General features: G+C 39.1%; 1 protein-coding gene across 17 annotated transcripts in view; it reads left to right on the top strand.

Moving 5' to 3' along the window:
- Positions 1 to 580: 580 nt before the first annotated feature.
- The window catches only part of CLASP1 (cytoplasmic linker associated protein 1), a 270,123-nt gene continuing 250,860 nt past the window's right edge, over positions 581 to 19,843 (top strand). For 3 of the 17 annotated variants that reach the window (XM_081261183.1, XM_081261197.1, XM_081261196.1), the window contains exon 1: positions 583 to 882. The gene's annotated coding sequence lies outside the window, so the exon portion shown is untranslated. Of the gene's footprint in view, positions 883 to 967; positions 1,050 to 1,081; positions 1,511 to 19,843 lie in introns of those variants that run through there. The other 14 variants (XM_081261195.1, XM_081261182.1, XM_081261184.1 and 11 more) reach the window with 11 other exon arrangements.

Raw genomic sequence — 19,843 nt, 5'->3', positions numbered from 1 at the left:
TTTCCACCCTCCAACTCTCTTTCCCACATTTCATCCGAGGGTAACGCGCCAGGAAGGGCAGTCGTATAAGTAAAAAAAAGCTTTTCTGAGGTTGACTCAAGAGTCCCCGAAGCCTCCACGGGTGCGGCTCTGCTCCTAAAACAGCAAAGAACTGTTCAAAAGTTATGCTTCCGGGATAAGCGTCCGCGCCACCTCGGGAAAGCGACGCTCTGCCTCGCTACGGGCAGTCACAGGGCACAATTTCCTTCATGAAAGTCGCCCGATGGGGATGGGGCGCCCTTAACCCAGAAGTGAAACACTGTTTCCTCAGGTATTAGACCCCCCTCCCCCAGCCAAAGGAAGTTCCGGCCGGACGACTTTAATCCACGCTCTCTTGACTCCTCTCTAGCTCTTCCTATCACTCTCCTTACTTTCTGGTGTGTGTTGCTTAGGTCCGTCCTTTTATCTTGCCCGAGTTTTGCCGCAACTCTCCAAGCTGACTACTACACGCGGGCTACCCTTGCCTTAACCTTTACCCTACGGGTCCCCATTAGCGTCAACTAACGTTTTCCGTGGAGGCAAACCTCCCGAGGTTGCCAGCTCCCGAAGCTCAACGCAGCCAGGCCGGCGCCTGCGCGGGGCGTTACCATAGAGAGGCAGCCACCTCTCTGGTCTCGATTTACACTCTCTATGGTCCAGCCCGGTCGGTGGCGGTAAAGGGAAAAAGAGAGACTGCACTGCGCAGGCGCTGTGAGCTTCTCTCGCTCCTTTTTTTTTTTTCTTTTCTTTTCTTTTTTTTTTTTTTTTTTTAATCCCCGCACCAAGCGCTTAACCTCATTGGGGTGGAGGAGAAGGCGGCGGCTGTCCGGTCCGCAGCGGCAAACAGTAGCGAATAATAGGATTGTAAGTACCGGGTTAGGGCGAGGAGGTTTAGACCCGAGTCGTCCCGAGGCCCCCGGTCCCTCCCCCGCGGCGGCGGGCGCCGGGTCTGGGTGGGGGCGATGTCCAGCGCTGTCATTCACTCTTGGGTGCACTTTGGGGGGAGGGGGCGGCCCTTAAGTGGGAGCCGGGTGAGGAGCGGGATGTGAGGGCGGTGGATCCTACCAGGAGGTTGCTGATCCCAGGCTTCTTTGCAGAGGGCGGGCGGGCGGCGCTGGGGTCAGCCGGGCTTTGTGTGCCCCTCTCACTTTCTCTCTCTCAGACTCCACCCCGGGCCCCCTTCCTGACCCGAGTCCGCCGGCCCTGGGGGGAGAAGCCAACTCGATTCAGGTCGCCTGGAAAAGGAGCTCGGGATTGCGAGGGCACGGGGCTCGGGAGAGAAACCTACAGCAACTAGTCATCGGCGAGTGATGGGTGTGGAGAAAGATCCAGAGGGAAGGGTCCCGGGGAGGCGAGCGGCCGGGCCAGACAAAAGCTGAACGAGCGGCGCGGAGCTGAGCAGCCCGCCGGGAGCAATGCGGAGGGTCCCCGTGTTCCCGGGGGGGCCCTCCGAGAGCTTCTTTCCGAAGCTGGGAAAGCGGACAAGTGCTGAGTTAAGCCTGAACAGCCTCCTCAACTTGCCTTTGTTGTTCTTTGGTATTGGCAGAGACGCTCTGACGAAGATGAGTGTGTGATCTTGCACGTTAGCCTGGTTGGGTACAATGGAGCTGATCGAATTTTGCTTTCCATTTTTTTTTTTTTTCTGAGCTTCTCGGATGAGTATGGGGTTTTCCAGAGTCTAACTTATTACATAATATTTAAAGAAGAGTTGTGTTTATTTCCGAAATTTAAAAAAAAAACATAATTAAGTGGAGTCTTATAAAGCATGTTGTGTTCCATCGGGTGAATTTCTGTGTAGCTTGGTTCCTTCATTAAATACTGACCTGTTCGTAGAACCCGTGAGCTCTTTAAACATGATACTTTAATTTGTAGATGTGGCAACGAGAGCTTCGGGTTCTATAATCCTTTGGGAGGCAGTGATGCAGAAGAGACAGAAGTGAGAAACAGTTGCATGTGCCATGTACCTTGCACCATATTCAGGTGTCCCAGTCTGATGTCAATTCTGGCCTTAGGAATTGTATTTTTATTACTATTATTCGGTATTCGTGATATTTACTGAACTTTTCCTATAAGGGATCTTCGACAGTCCCAGTCCGTTTACTCATCAAGAGGTTTAGAAGAATAGTAACATTGATGCAGAGACCATCCAGATAAGGAAAATAACACAGTGCCCCAGAGTGCGGAATATTATTTATCTTCTCCATTTGCTAGGAAAATTTTTAAAATTTGATGAGCTGTTTGCTTACTCATTTTTGTAAAGTTGTCTAATTGCACCTTTTAGCAGTTACTCAAATCTCATTTTCTGTAAGTCATTGTTTATTATGTGCTAACTTGTAACACTGCTTCTTAGGTTTATAAAGTTTTAATTTTTATCAAAGAGTTTTCAGCCATCGTTTTTAATTCTCCCAGCTAAGGTTAGCCAGTCAGAACTCCTTCAAAGAGACTTTTATTAGTGGTGGAGATGTCACATACTGTATGTTAAGTTGATGTGGCAAGTACAGAAAAGTTTTTTTGCAAAGTTTACAACATAAATTTGTGTTAGAACCCAAACCCTAGATCTCCTACTGTGTCAGGCTTTTGAATTAACCCACAGATTCAACCTTATTTATGTGCAGTAGATAAGGAAGCAAAAATCTGAAGCTTCATGTGTTGTGCTTTGGAAACTACTTCAGTAGAATGTAAGTGTAGTTCAGATGATGGGAACTTGCTTTTTATAGAGGAAGATTTCAGATCCTTAAAATAGTTTACATGGATGATGAGAAATGACTGGCTAAAAGAAGTTTATTACTGAAATGTGTTATATTTTGTTTGGTTTTGGATTTAGATTTTTTTTTTCCTTTTTTTGCTTCAGTCTTCTATTAATTAAGTTTTGCTTCTTTGCTTTTGTTTTGGTACTAGGAATTGAACCCAGGGGTGTTTTACCCCTGAGCTTCATCCCTAACCCTTTTTATCTTTTGAGACAGGGTCTAGCTAAGTTGCTTAGGGTCTGAATCTGACCTTGAATTTGTGATCCTCTTCCTGCCTCAGCCTCCCAAGTGTCTGGGATTATAGGTTCATGTTACCATGCCTGGCTTCGTTCGGTATCATGATTTACAAGTTGGATGAGATACATTGAGATTCTATTTGTTGATGTCAATTCTGGCCTTAGGAATTGTGTTTTTATAATAATATTCTACTTAAAATTACTTTTAAATATAATACTTTTAATTTTATAGTACTATCGGTGGATCTCAATCATTTAAAAGTCAATGTTAGGCTCAGAGTTGTTCCCCCCCCCGCCCCCCCCAGATCTGAGTTTTAATAGCTATCAGATGTGATAACTGCATGTTCGGTTGTCAAATTAAACAGTTGAAATAGTAGACAGTAGTAAAACATGTTTAAAAGCAGAATCATTTAAAAGATTTCCTTGAAAAAAGTGAAGGATCTGTTAGTCTTAAATATAAAAACAAAAACTAAGCAAAGAAAGCATTGATGATATAATTTTTTGATTTATAAAATATAATTTAAAAAATGAACTAAGCTTTCTTTTCTCAGTGCCAGGAGAGCATCATCCATGAAGTGTATGTAGATATTAGACTAAGTGACCTCTACAGCACCAGAGTTACTGATTTTTTTATAGCTGGGTCTTCACCATCCCAGGGCTTTCCTGCCCACTTTATGCTCAGACTATTCTCTCCTGGAAGTCTCACCCCTTGCTGTTTCCTGTCATATAGTCACCTTCCTCCTTGCTCAGGTTTACTTGTGGACATGCACTCTTCTCTGGGTCCTTGAAAGCACAGGAAGTTTGTAGAACACATTATGGTATCCATGGTAACTTACTAATGTGACTTTTATACCTAGTGGAAATTGCTGATTATATAAAAGGATAAACAAATACCTTGGAATGTAGACTAATAGGATTTGTATCTTGGAAGAAGAGCTCTTAGAGGCACCATAATCCAACATTCTACCATATTCCTGCTACATTCAGTCTCAAACCTCAGGCATGCTGCTCTATTCTTGTAGAGCCTTGATCGCCAGACATGTTTTTAGACTGTTCTAGAATCTGGTCTTCCCCTTTTACATGTTGACATGAATTGTTCCTGCGAAGTAACATAAATTAAGTTTGTTTCTTCTTTACACAATAGCCCTTCGTATTTCCCAGGATAGCCATCAGGATTTATCTAGATTTATTGGTTAGATTATTTACTAAGTCCTTCAGGTAGGCCCCAGGTACCAAGAGGCATACATACATGGTTCCTTCAGGGCTCTTGGGCTAGGAGGGGAGACAACTACAGCATGAATTGATGGCAATTTTATTGGACACTTGCAAACAGCCTTAGGTTCTTTGTCCCTTGCAGGTTTATTTGTTTGGTGCTGTGGATTGAATTCAGGGCCTTGCACCACAGGTTAAGCATGTGCTGTATCACTGAGCTACTTTCCCAGGTGCTCTTCTAGTTTAGTAGGGGTTCACTGTGCTTCTTTGGGCAACTCTGTTTTTAAAAGAAAACAGATTTCAATATGATCTGACCAGAGTTTACATATAACTGTTTTCTTTCTTTCTTTTCTTTTCTTTTTTTTTTTTTCTTTGTTACTAAGGATCTAACCCGGGGATACTCTGCCATCAAGCTACATTCCCAGTTCTTTTTATTTTTTAATTTGAGACAGGGTCTTGCTAAGTTGTGGAGGGTCTTGCTAAATTGCTGAGACTGGCCTTGAACTTGCAGTCCTTCTGCTTCAACCTCCATGTATCTGGGATCACAGTGTGCATCACCATGACTGACTGTACAATTTTCCTAGTGTAGGAAACTAGATCAACAATTTTCAAACTTTGCCACGTTAGTCTTGTGACTTTGGGCCAATTAAGTAATCTCTTTCTATTTTATTGTCTTCATCTATAAAAGTGAGGGTGAGGGGAGGGCAGTGTTTACAACAGCACATACTTACATGGTTGTAAAGATCATATAAGTAATACATGTAAAGTGCTAGGACAGTGACTAGCATATATTTAGTGGGTGATACATGATAATATTGAGCTAATATTCATTACAATGTTGTAGTAATTGCAATAAGAAAGTCACTGGAAGCACTTTGGGAACTTGTTAAATTATAAATGACTTGGGTTTTTTTATTTACTCTCTTCCGTCCAGAAATTTTGATCAGTTAAGTCTGCATGGAACCTGAGTGTCACCTTAAAGGTTGAGAATTCTTTCTTCTATATTTATGCTGTCAGTGATTACATTAGCTGTTGTTTTTAGGTACTGGGGATTGAACCCAGGAGTGATTGACCACTGAGCTACATCCCTAGCCCTTTTTTAATTTATTTTTATTTTTATTTTTTTTTAAAGAGAGAGTGAGAGAGGGGAGAGAGAGAGAGAGAGAGAGAATTTTTAATATTTATTTTTTTAGTTCTCGGCGGACACAACATCTTTGTTGGTATGTGGTGCTGAGGATCGAACCCGGGCCGCACGCATGCCAGTTGAGCGCGCTACCGCTTGAGCCACATCCCCAGCCCCCTTTTTTGATTTTGAGACAGGATCTTGCTAAATTGCTTAGGGCTTTGCTAAATTGCTGAGGCTGGCCTCAAACTTGTGATCCTCCTACCTCAACCACCTGAGTTGGTGGGATTATAGGCCTGTGCCTCCATGCCTGGAAGCTTTTACAGATTAAAATTTAAAGAATTATCCACATGTAGATGAAGAGGTATAAAAATGCAAATAACGGGAAGGGCAGTGTTGATGGAAAAGGCAGTTTTAACAGGAGGTGCCAATCTTGGTGCTCCTCTGAGACACATCTGCGTAGCAGTTTAGAATTTATCCTTTTAAACACTGTTAATTATTACCTCCCCACCTTTTTTAGGTAGAAACATAAATGAATGTCTTCATAATATTAATAGCCAGATTTAAAAAATCATGATTTTCAAAGCACCTTTATAGTCATAATTGTTTTTTCTTCCAAGTCCTGAAGGTGGGAATGGGCAACAGTATCTCTATTCTGTCACTTTGCACATAAGAAACCAAAGTTTGCAAGTGAAATCCAGTCCAGATAAAACTAGGAAAAGAACTGGGCCTTCTGTCTCATGAGCCACATTATCTCTTAGATACATAATTTTGTTGGCTTTTATTGAAGTTTATGAAGTTCATGAAGTCTTCTGATCTCTTTGCCATGTGAATATCTGCCAAACCAGATTCTCCCTTTCCTTTAATGCATATACTTGCTTTTAAAAAAATATTAATCTAAGATTTCATATTTATATCCATCTGCCAAGATGTATCTTTTGGGACAAATAATCTAGAAATGGCTCATAGCCATGTGTTACTGTGGCACATTTGGGTGCGTTTGTCTTGGTTCAGGATGACTGAGGTCAATGTTGCACTTTCCACCTGTGTAAATGTTGTTTAATTAAATCTCCAGGCAGAATCAAATTTATTTATAGTCTTAATGTAGTAATGTAGCAATGATACAGAAATTGAAGAGACCAGACGGCAATAACCCCTGTTAAACTATCCCAGTATTAGCTTTATTTATTTATTTTGGTGGTGCCAAGGATTGAACCTAGGGTCCCACGCATGCCAAGCAGGTGTTCTAGCACTGAGCCACATCTGCAGCTTTAGCTATTACGTCTTTCCTTTTTTTGTGCATGTGTATGGCGATAGGGATCGAACTGAGGGCCTTGTGCATGCGAGGCAAGCACTCTACCAACTGAGCTATGTCCCCAGCCCCTAGCTATTATTTTTTAATGTACTACCATTTGAGACTGTCCTTGTATTCATACTTTGTAGGAAGTAGTTTTAGATTTTTCATGGTTTATGATAGTTTGTAACTGCTATGCACTTGTAACTAACATATAGTTTGTAACTATAATGTACATAATTTAAATATTTAATACTTTCATATTTGAATTAATATGGCAAATTTTGATAAACTATTTGGGATACTTTACATCTCTTTTTAATATCACATATTACACAATGACATCTTTTTGCATATAATTTTTTTTCTTTTGTGTTATTATTTTCTTAGAATAAATTCAGTGAAGTAAGATTACCAAGTTGATCACTTTTGACACATATTGTCAGATTGCTGATCAAAAATTTGCACCTGTTAATAATTTTCCCAGTAATACAAGCATGTACCAGTTTCACAGAAATTTGACCAACTTCTAATAATATAGTTGAAGTATATTTTTGCTACTAAAAGAAATGTAGATGGTACATTATTTTTAGTTTTTTATTACTTATTTTGTATTTATTTAAAATATAACCAATCACAAGAGATTTTTATATGAAAGTACTGTATGAAACTTGAATTGGTTATTATGTGCATATGATATAGCTTATTTGCTTGTGTTGCCAATAACATCACCAAAGCCATTGCATTTCTAGATGGGCATACAAGAAAATGCAGCCCTTGTTTTGTGGGCAGATTGTTGTATTTGTCTACCTTGGCATGTAATCTTATAACATTTTTGTGTCCTACCTTAAGTGTTATTTTTGTTGCAATACCTGGGATCAAACCTAGAGCCTCATGCATGCTAGGCAAGCACTCTATCACTGAGCCACATTCCCAACCCTTAAGTGTTTCTTCAGACAGTTGTGCAGTAGAGCCCAGCCTAAAATATTTACTATTCAGAATGTCTGTGGGCTGACTGAGGTATCTGTTATTTTAACAGGTTCCCCAAGTGCTTCTGAGGCCACCAAAGATTGAGAGCAGCCTCTGGGGACTCCATTCCAGCTAATTTTCTTCACAGATTGTGTCTTTCCTGTGGGTAGAGGCTGACTGTGTTATGAATTGTTGCTCAGACATGCTAACAGAGGCCTGTTGTACAGAGAGAATGAATTGTGTAGCAGTGCTCTTCCCAACGAAGAGTAGCTGGATTCGTTCTAGGAACAATAAGCCCTGTCTTTCTAAGAGAAGTTGAACTGCATTAAAACTGTTCTTTCTCGGAAGTCTCCTCATGGTGCTAGTGATTGTGTTTGAGTTCTGACAGACCCCACCCAAGTCTCTGCCTGCTCAGCCTTTGGCAGGCCCGGGAATAGCACAGTAGCAGAAGCCATGGTAGATTGAATGCCCACCATTTGCCAGGCCTTGGCTTGGGTGTTATAGGTATGCTATTGCAAGTTTCGTAGCATCACTAAAGGCAAGTGCTGTTTTCCTTCAGGAGTGGAAGCTGAGGCTTTGAACTTGAATAATGTGTGATCATATGGCTGCTTTCAGATTTTTCAGCTTCCTTTCCATCTTCCTTTCCTCCTCCTTTTCTTCCAGCTCAGGTTGTTCTTCCTTGATGCGAGATCAGTAGGCTGCATGGGGGAACCGCCACCTGGCAGCATCTGGAGACTCCTCTGTAGTCAGGAGGAGTGAGGAGTTGGAAGCTTCCCACTAGACTTGCAATGAGGCTTAGATCCAGTGATCCCAGAGCCCCTTTCAGATTGGAGTCCTTGATTTGAAATTTACCTTTGGACAATTCAGATCTCTGAAGACCTAATATGGGTTTTTTTCTTTTCAATTTAATTTTATTGTGGTAAAATATATGTAAATCAAAGTATCCCATTTGACCATTTTTAAGTATTAATGCAGTGGCATTCACACTGCCATTATCATTTATCTCCAAATGTTTTCTATCACCTTGAATTGAAACTCTGTATTCATTGAGCTGAGCTCCTCATTCCTCCATCTCCCTGTTCCTGGTAATTACTAATGTACTTCTGTCTCCATACATTTACCTATTCTGGATATTTCATGTGAATGGAATCATAAAAGATTTTGTTCTTTTGTGACTAGCTTATTTTACCTAGCATACTAAGTAAAGGTTATTAAAGGTTCAGGTATGTTATAACACATATCATAATGCCATTCCTTTTTTATTGCTGGATAATATTCTGTTGTATAGATATACCACATTTTATTTATTCATTCATGTCGATGGCATTTGCCTTGTTTGTAGTTTTTAGTTGTTGTTAGTAGTGGTGCAGTGAACATTGATGTAGAAATATCTGAGTCTCAGTTTTTGATTCTTATGGGTAGACCTTGGAATGGATCTGTTGGGTCGTATGGCAATTCCTGTTTAACTTTTAGAGCAGTCGCCAAATTGTTTTTCACTGTGGCTGCACCATTTGACATTCCCACTAGCACTATATGAGAGTTTCAGTTTTTCTACATCCTTACCAACAATTATTATTTTCTGTTTTTTTAATAAGTATTTTTGTTACATTTATTTATAATACATGTGAAATGGTATTGCATTATGGTTTTGATTTTCATTTTTCAACAACTAAGGTGTTGTTCTTTTTCGTTGTCTGTTGGCCGTCATATGTTCTTTGGAGAAATGTCTGTTCAGATCCTTTGCCCATTTTAAAATCTATTGTTGGTCCTTTTTTTTTTTTTTTTTGGTACTCATATTGAGCTCAGGAACACTTTACAGTGAGCTTTATCCCAAGTTATATTAATTTTTTATTTTGAGACAGGATCTCACTAAGTTGCTGAGGGTGATGCTTAGTTGAAGGGGCTGGCCTCCAGCTTGTGACCCCCAAGTAGCTGGGATTATAGGCATATGCCACCATACCCACTATCTTTATTGTTGTTGTTGTTGAGTTTTATTATATATTTTAAATATATAATAAATTTACATTATAATTTCTTATTAGTTATGTAATTTGCAGATATTTTCTCCTACTCTGTAGGTTGTCTTTCTTGATAATGACTTTTGATGCATAAACATATTGAATTTTAATGGCGTCTAGTTTATTTATGTTTTCTTTTGTTGCTTGTGCTTCTGTGTCAAATCTAAGAATTTGTTGCCAAATCCAACGTAATGAAAATTTATCCCTGTGTTTTCTTCTAATGTTTCATAATATTAGCTCTTACATTGAGGTCTTTGATTCACTTTAATTTTTGTGTAAGATATAAGGTGGGAAGTCCAAGTTCATTCTTTTGTATGTGGATATCTAGTTGTCCTAACACCATTTGTTGAAGACTGTTAAAAATTAAAAAAAAAAAAAAATTAACGGCCTGCTTGCTTGCTTGCTTGCTTTCTTGGGTTGAATCCAGGGCCTTGCACATGCTAGGTAAGTACTCTACCACTGAGTTACAGCCCCAGCTCTTTTTAAATTTTACTTTAAGACTGAGTCTTGCTAAATTGCTCAGGCTGACCTCAAATTTGGCAATCCTTCTGCCTCAGCCTCCTGAGTAGTTGGGATCACAAACCTGCGTTAATTTCTTCTGTTTTGCATCACTGGGTGGGATTCTTGTCTTGTTTTGGTTTTCTAACTTCATGGCCTCCCACTTCACCTCCCCCCACCTCCTGTTTTCTTCCCTTTAAACAGGATACATGAATGTTTTTTGTTATCACTTTGCCCCTTGAGATACTTAATAAATACCAATTCCTTTCTTCTTGTGTATCATTATTTAATTTTTACTTATTTTATTTAATTTTAATTTTTTGAGAGCTGTGGTTTGAATCCAGGGCCTTATGTGTGCTAAGCATGCACTTTACCACTGAACTATACTTGTAGCTCCCTGTTTAACTTGTTTTTGGTACTGGGGATTGAACCCAGGGCCTTGGGCGTGCTAGGCAAGTGCTCACTACATCTCTAGCATCCTATTTAACTTTTAAATTGTTTGTGTTTCAAAAATAGATTAAAAGGACTTTGAGGGCATGAGAGTATATGTGGTATTTCTTTATTTCCCAATTTCCTTGTTTCCTATTTTCCTCCTTTTGTGGAGGGGGCTTAATCTAGGGCCTCATCTAGTACCTCCTGCGTTGCTCTGATGCCTGATCTAGTACTGTGCAGGTGTTGTGCTTAACCATTATTGATTGACTGGTGAAATGGAACAGATCCTTATGATTATATTTGGGTAGTTACAGCAAATTCTTCTTAAAAGATTATTGCTCATGTATTAAAAATTTTTTCAAGGTTTTTAACTCAGATCATTTTAAGTTACTTTACCAAGTGTGGGGATTGATAATAGTATCCTGGTTCTTCCAAATGCCTTAGGAATTTTTTGGTGATGTTTGGTATTGGATTAACATCAGTTAGGTAACACAGCATTGGGTTCATTGCATGAATGCCTGAAAAAATGTGAGATTTTGGTGACTGAGTTTTAAATTGGGAATTTTACTTATTTTAGGGTGATTTTGATGTCCAGAACTTGCCTTTTCATTTTTGACAATGCTTAATCTGAAAATTATTTTGAATTTCTGCAGTAAGTATTTTCTAAGGAAAAAAACGAAATAATGACATCAGAAAAATTCTTCTATTGTCTAGAAATTCCAAAGGTTAACTAGTAGAGAAGTATCTGCTCTTTCTCTTTGGGTCTGATCATATTTCCCTCCATCACACTCTGTAGTGTTCAGTAGCATCTAATGTTACTTGTCCTAGACCATGAGACTTCCCTTGGGAGTCCATTTTGTAATCTACAGTCCAGATGCAGTGAGGGAAGGCTCAGCTTGTAGGTTGGTGTTTTGTTTTCCAGTAGATTTTGACTCCTGAGAAGGTGTTTCTTAGTTCATTGTTATGTAAACACTTCTGTTACTTTGAGATACTGGTTTTTTACCTAATGTTTATTTTTGAATATCCTTATTAACGGTGGAAACAAATAATGGGATTATTTTATTCTTTCATTTTCTGGTTCTAAGCAACATAACATCAGAGAGGCTAGAACAAATATACTATTTCCTATGCTTTCAAAATAACTGTCAGTCAACAAATGATTCATCGAGAACTTCAACTTTCTTAAGTAGGATCAGGAAGAGTAGGAAGGAGGGAGGCTGCTTATTTTCTTTTAACTACCTTCCTCCTTCTTTTGAGAGAAGTTGGGCTGGCGTGTATCTGAATCTGTAACTGTTGCTATATCTTTGTGTACATTCTTTGCCCAAAAAGTTTGATTCAAAGAGTATTTTTTTTTTCCACTTAATATGCTACCCTCCCAGCATGTGCTTCCATTCTGAGGAGGCTGGTCCTTTAAAAAGAACAACAAATTGGGGATTAAGTTTCCAACATTTAAATTGGGGAGACGTGTTCAAATCACAGCAGAGCCCTCTTTCCTTCTTCCCAGGGTAGCACACATAACACATGAAGTCATAACCATCTCCTTTCCTTTCTGCCTTTCCCTTTTACAATCTTCAGGAAGAAAGCTGAAAAACCTTTTTCTCTGTGCTCAGGCACTCTAGCAAACTGTATGGAAGAGTATGATCAAGTTATATAGTTTATTTGGTTTCTACTAATCACCCAAGAGATACCCTAGAATAACTCTGATTTCATTTGTTTTTAGTGTTTTCTGTACCCAGGGATGCTCCACCACTGACCTACACTCTCAGCCCTTAATCCCCAATTTGTATGTCATGATATTTGGAGTTAGGGGTCTTTGGGAAGCAGTTAGGATTAGATGAGGTCATGGGGTGGGGGGAGGCCCACAATGACATTAGTGGCTGAATATAAAGAGGAAGGGCTGCACTTTGCTCTGTGATGCTCTCTGCTGTGTTCTGCGTAGCAAGAAAGGTCCTCACCAGATGCCAGTGCCATGCTGTTGGGCTTCCTAGCCTCCAGAGCCACAAGCCAAATAAACCTCTCTCTCTTTCTCTTTCTCTTTTGATATAGGAAATTAAACCCAGGGCCATGTGCATACTAGTCAAGCACTCTACTACTGAGCTACATCCCATTGTTAAACTTCTGTTTTTTATAAATCATCCAGTCTCAGGTATTTTGTGATAGGAACAAAAATGGACTAAGGCTCCTAATCTGGGACTGGGGAAAAGGGTATGGCCTCTTCCTGTTTTGACCTGAAGATGTGGACCCGCAAGCAGGTGTGCACTCTTTTGATTGGGTACTCTGAGACCTGTTTATTGTCTTCCATTCATGAGAGAGCTGTGTTGGCTGGGACCTAGCTTGTGACCATGGGATAAGGAGCCTGACTCTTGGCAGTATTCATGCCATGTTCTAATTTTGTGCAGTAGCCACAGATAACAGCCAAGAGAGCACCGTTGCTGAGAGAAGAAGCCTGTTTGAAAGTTACATGTTGCCGAAAGCCTTATATTTTAATAAAAGCAGGACTTCTGTTTTTCGATACTTACTTGAATCATCAGCTGATCAGTGATTTGATTCTGGAATTTTTAGGGTGAGGGGTAGATGTTGTCTTTTTGGGAAAGTGGTTGCTTCTGAGTAGTGATGGCATTGTTAACATTGTATTAATTGTAGTTATAAGCTTATTACATGCATTATTGACTATTTTATAGAAGGTACCTAGGGGAAATACTTGTGTCCCTTTTTATTATAAGTGAATTTAAATCTGTTGTAATTGTATATGAGAATTCTTTTCATCTTGTTTAAATTATCTAGAAATGGGAAAGACTGCTAGTTAAATGCATGAAATTTTCTATTATAAATGTTCATTTTTAAACAGGTAATACATACACAGTTTAATTTTTTTTTGGTGGGGGGGTACCAGGGATTGAACTCAGAGGTACTGAGCCACATCCCCAGACCTTGCTGTTGTTGAGACTGGCTTTGAACTCACGATCCTCCTGCCTCAGCCTCCCAAGCCATTGGGATTACAGGTGTGCGCCACTGTACCTGGCCACAGTTTAAAATTTTAAGTTGTCTCCTATCTTAGTTGCCATTCTATCTTCCTGGAGGCATTAATGTTATTAATTATATTCGTGAAAGAATGTATAAATGTGTCTATACACCTTTCCTCCTTTTTGTACAGATGATACCTTAGTATCAACTATTCTGTTTTGCTTTTCATTAAACTTACCATTTTGGAAATTGTTCTATCAATACATGAAAGATTTCCTTTTTAACTGTTAGATGAATATTATAGCTGAATAGCATCTTGTCATATATACTATAGTTTTTTGGAACCAGGAATTGAACTCAGAGGCACTCAACTGCTGAGCCACATCCCCAGGCCTATTTTGTACTTTATTTAGAGACAGGGTCTCACTGAGTTGCTTAGTGCCTTGCAGTTGCTGAAGCTGGCTTTGAACTCACAATTCTCCTATCTTAGCCTCCCAAGCCACTGGGGTTACAGGTATGCACCACCATCTAATTATACCATAGTTTAATGAGTATGCTATTGATAACATTTAATTTTTCTAATCTTATAAAGTGTTACAAAGAATAATCCTATATTTTGTTATTTTTCGTGTGTGTGTGTGTGTGTGTGTGTGTGTGTGTGTGTGTGTGTGTAAATTCCCAGATATTGACCTTTGGGATTAAAAGTTATATGTCATAAAATTTTTGAGAGCTGTTGCCACATTATTCACTGTAGAGATTATGTATCTTTTCTGACTTAAAACATGGCTGTGGTTAGTTCAGTGATCAGCAGTGAACTGAGCATTTGTCTTCTTCCCATTATTGTTTTTCTATTTTTGACTTGGCAAGAATTCTATGTCTGGTTGAGGTTCAGAAATGTGCTTTGTTTCTTTATAGGTGTTGTTACTTCTAGAGATGAGTGCTGGATTTGCACAATTTACTGAATAAACTGCAGTTTCCGTTGTTTTCAATACTTGGTATTATATTTGATATGGCTGAGGTACCAGGTTTATAATTCTACTTGACTTTACAAACAACTTTCTAGTATTTATTAGGTAGAGTATGGATTCAATTAGACAGACAATGAAAATTTTTAATGTTTAAAATTTATATTTATTTAGAATAGATGATATGTACATGGTTAAACAGTGTTGAGGTACACAGGACAGAGTAAAATGTAGGTCTTCCTCCACTGTCTTGTCCTTTCTCCCCCTTCCCATTCCCAGGGTCATGATGGAGTTTGAATTTGAAGTAATGTATGTTCACAGAAGCCATTGTATCTTTGTAAACGCTACAGCATTGTTCTATTGGTACCACCACTCTTATTTTTAACATTTATTATTATATGAATAGTATATTTTAATTTCATTTTATTTTTAAAAAATATTTATTTATTTATTTTTTAGTTGTAGTTGGACACAATACTTCTGTTTCGGTTGTTTTTATGTGGTGCTGAGGATGGAACCCAGTGCTTCACACGTGCAAGGCAGGCGCTCTACCACTGAGCCCCAGCCCCACCCCCATTTTCATTTTAGAAAGTGGCATTATAAACATGCTGTTTTCTGGTTTGCTCTTTTTACTAAAATGTAGATAGCTTTTTTGATACTGGAGATTGAACTAGGGGTGCTCTACCCCTGAGCCCTAGCCCATTTTTTTTTTTTTAAAGACAGGGTCTTGCTAAGTTGCCAAACCTGGCCCCAAACTTTCTATCCTCTTGCCTTAGCCTTTTGAGCCACTGGGATTATAGGCGAGCACTACTGTGCATGGCCCATTGCAATTTTTTTTTTAAATGAATAGCTGCAATGAACAACTTTATATATATTAGCATACTTGACACATTATTTCCTTAGATTTGGATTTACTGGGTCAAAAGATGTATTCATATGGATGTTGATGGTTGTTGCCAGATTGTCCTAGATGGTTATAAAAGTTTGTTTTTATCAGCATTGTATTAAAACATGTATTTGATTCTATCTAGTTACATTTGTGATTTTTTTTTTTTTTTTTGTACTGAGGATTGAACCCAGGGGTGCTCAAGCACTGAGCTACATCTCCATCCCTTTTTATTTTTTATTTGAGACAGAGTCTTCCTAAGTTGCTCAGGAGCTTGTTAAGTTGCTGTGGCTGGCCTTGAATTTGTGATCCTTCTGCCTCAGCCTTCTGAGTTGCTGGAGTGTTACCACCATGCCTAGTTTAAGTTATCTTTTTATTTCAATGTAGGACTAGAGTAATGTTAGTATTTTTTAAAAAATCTTTTACAGTTGAATAGGAATAAGTCAACATAGAAAAATTGAGGCAGGCTATTAAGTAGTTAAGGTGACTCAGTGGTCAAGTGCCCCTGGGTTCAATCCCTAGTGAAAAAAAAAAGGGGGGGGGGAGTCACAAATCAATTTGGAAATTTGAGCATCTGTGTGTAGTACAATTGGTAAGACACACATCTCTTTTTGTGCTTTTCCTTTGAAATTTTTCCTAAATCCATAAAATATGAATGTAAAAATGTTATTTTACTACAGCAGTGTTCTGCTATGGTTTGTTTGAGACATATTGCAAAATTTTTCTCTTAAGTGTAAGCTTTTCTAGAGTACAGATTTAAAATACTGTGTATGTGCTTGAAATATGGTTTCCTGGGGGTGAGTAGCAAGTAGTATATGAAGTTGTTTTTAGTCGTCTTGGCCATTGTTCAGCCCATGTTCTAAGTTATTTTTCCCTGCCAGGTCACTTATATTGTATTGAAAGGATTTGGAGTAAATATGAGAAGATGATGATTTGTTAATGAGTAAGTAAATCTGTAAAAGCTTCACTTCAGTTTTTTTTCCTTCAGCAAGCACAGGGCTCCTTATCTTTGGGGTTCCATGACGCTGCAGGGTTTCCTACCAGATTCTCTGTCTTCAGTATGAATGTTGCTAGATCAAGGAATGAAGACAGGGAGATTGCCTTGGAGTGTGAGAGTCAATAAGCAAAGCCTATGTTTTAATGCTTGTTGGCACACCCAAGACAACTGTGCCAAGTGGTACCCTTGCGTTCATTTCACTGTTGTGTGTGGTCTTCCCTGTTCCTCTGATGACTAAGGAGTCAGCAGAAAAGTGAGTCTGTGAGGAAGGCATCTTGATATTTTGTGTTGGAATGCATTCCTTACTTCTTGTTCCCTTCCCAGTGTACTTAGAACTTACTGAGGGCAGTGCCTGGCAGATTAGCCGGCACGTTAGGTATTGAGTGAATTTAGAAAACTGGGACCAAGAACCTGTCTCCATCAGGTATATTTTAAAACTTTTTTCTTTTCGTTTTTTCCAAAACTTTTTATTTTTAAATAATTACAGAATTATGAGAAGTTGCAAAAAAAAAAAAAAAATACAGAGCGTTCCTATTTGTCCTTCACCCACTTCCCCCAATGGTTACGTGTATTTGCTGTGCTCCTCCTTTAGTCCTCTGCATTCCCCTTTTCTTCCTCCTTGTTCCTACTCTTGGTTTTGCCTTTGGCCTGCCTTTGGCAGTCTGTGGGAAATACTGAACTCTCTGAACTGAAAGTTGCTGATCACTCTTCAAGGACTATTGTTGCGGTTCCTACTCTTCATTTGTTCTTTCTGGATCATTAGTATAGTATATGGTGCTGTGCCAGGTACTAGGTGCTCCTCTGCATTCAGGCCCTTCTGTTTTTATTTTGAGAACATTAAGTACAGTGGTTAGATCATTCCTTATAGTTCTTTTTGTAAAAAATACATACACATGCACATGTGTGCATGTTCATGTGTGTATTTGTGTGTCAAAATTACTCAGACCTCTGTGTGTTTGTGAGAAGAAGCCATAGCATTTTAATGGGAAATAGCCCTGGATTTGAAGTTAGAAAACCTGGTTGAAATCCTGGTTCTTTTTCACAGTTGCTGTGTGAACTTGGAAGTCACTTTGTTTCCAAAACTCTGAATCTATTTTCTTCAGTAAAATAGACATGGTAATACTATTCTTAGAAAAGTATTGTGGGGGTTAGACAAATTGGCATTCGTATGAACACTCAATGAATGAGAAAGTGATGTTTCAAATGTGAAGTAGCTATGCTTATTTTATTTTCATTTACTTACTTTATTTATTTGTCAGTGCTGGGGGTTAAATCTTGGACCCAATACATGCTAGGTAAGTGCTTTACCACTGAGCCACACATCTCCAGCCTGCCATGATTATTTTAAATTATAGAAAGCCAAATTGTAAATGATTGGGGTATTACTTCTTTTTAGCTTGACTTCTTTATTCAGTAGCAGAGAAAAACCCCTCCTCCTTTTGTATCCCCAGTGTTATACCTTCTGTCTTCAAATTAAATGCCCAGTACTTAATAGGTTTTCTTTTTTCAACTGGGTGTAACCCATATCCCTTGGGAAATTTGGGATAGCCATGTCAGCTGTCATATTATCAAATTACATATCAGATGCTCTCCTCTCTTCTTATTTACCTAAGTCTGGGGATTTTCCTCTTTAGAAACATCTTAGAAAATCTCCAACCTAGCATATATGCTGCTTCCTGCTTAGCTTTTTGGCAGGTTTTGCTGCTAGAAATGAACTCTTCATGTGGTGCTAGAAACTGAATTTTTATTTTCAAAGGTGAGACCTTTAAAGAAAAGGTCTAAATAAAAGAGGTATATATGTATAGAATCAGTAGTTCATATAAAACATGGGGAATAGCATGAAAATTTTAAAGTTTAAATAATTGGCATTTTTTCCCCCCTGGAACTTGGCCTAGATGCAGGCAAACTTGTAAGTCACTAAAGGACAGATATCTATAGAACATCCCACCAGTAACAGAAGAATACATATTATTTCAAGGATATATGGGCATTCTTCTGAAGAGACCATATATTGTGTCATAAAAAAAAGCCTCAATGAATTTTGTTTTAATATTTATTTTTTAGTTGTAGTTGGAAATAATACATTTATTTTATTTATTTATCTTTATGTGGTGCTGAGGATTGAACCCCGGGCCTCACATGTGCTTGACAGTGCTCTACTCTTGAGCTACAACCCCAGCCTGGCCTCAATGAATTTTAAAGGATGGCAATCATGCAGAGTATGTTCTCAGACCTCAGTGGAATGAAATTAAATATCAATAATAGAAGGAAATTTGGGAAATTCACAAATATGTCCAAATTAAACTGTACACTACCAGATCACCAGTAGCTCAAAGAGAAAACCACAAGAAAAGTTGGGGGTAAAGGCAAACAAAATGTGGCCTGTCGTGATGGTGATGGTTACACAGTAATGTGAATGTGCTTTATCCCACTGAATTGTACCCCTTAATATGGCTACACAGGTAAATCATCCGTGTGTATATGTGTGTGTGTGTGTGTGTGTGTACACGTGTATGTGTACTAGGGGTCAAACCTAGGGATACTCAGCCACTGAGATACATCCACAGCCCTTTTTGTTTTTTATCTTGGGACAGGGTCTTGCTAAGTTATTGAGGCTGGCCTCAAACTTGTAATCTTACCTTAGCCTCTGGCTAAAATAGCAGAGAAAACACACACACACACACACACACACATCATTTTTTTTTTTCTTTTTAAGAGAAAAGGTATATTTGACTCACAGTCTTGGATGGCTCAGTCCATGATTACTGGGCCTCTTTGCCTTTGTGTCTGGTGAGCAGTACGTCATAGTGGGAGTGCATGGCAGAGAACTGCTCACCTCCTGGCCAGGAAGTGAAAGAAAGAGAAATCTGGAGTCCCACAATCCTCTTCAAGGGCTTGGCCCCAGTCACCCAGAGACCTCTCACTAGGTCTGACCTAAAGTTTCTTTCAAAGCACCTCTCCCCAGAGCACCACGCTGGGGACCTAGCCTTTAACACAGGGCCTTGAGGGGACATTCCAGATACAAACTAGAGCAGTCAGGAAGTCATGGTCTTTTGCTTGGAAATGGCAATAACTGGCCTTTCCTGGCTTATTCTTCAGCTGGTTTGATCCCTAAGACACAGATCTGACCATGTTCCCATCCTCTTGTTGACCCATACACACTCCCTGCCTAACAAACATGGTATGTCCATGAGCTGAACTTACGTATGTTTTACCAGTTTGTTTACACAGTTAAACAAAACCTTGTCAATCATTTGTTCCAAGAATAAATGTTTTTTTTAATGCCAGTTACACTACATGCAAAAACCAAAACAAAACAATATGCCTAAAGTTAAGGGTAGGCAGCAAAAGTAGAGAGATGTAGGACTGTAAATGCCTATATTAATAGAGAAGAAAATGGCTGGGGTGTGGCTCAGCAGTAGAGTGTTTGCCTAGCACATTCGAGGCCCTGGGTTCAATCCTCAGCACTGTATACAAATAAATA

This window comes from Spermophilus citellus, assembly GCF_964194105.1.
Source record: "Spermophilus citellus genome assembly, chromosome: 11".
NCBI lineage: Eukaryota > Metazoa > Chordata > Mammalia > Rodentia > Sciuridae > Spermophilus > Spermophilus citellus.
Note: the sequence above shows the minus strand (reverse complement) of the source record. Positions and strands in the feature narration are given on the sequence as shown.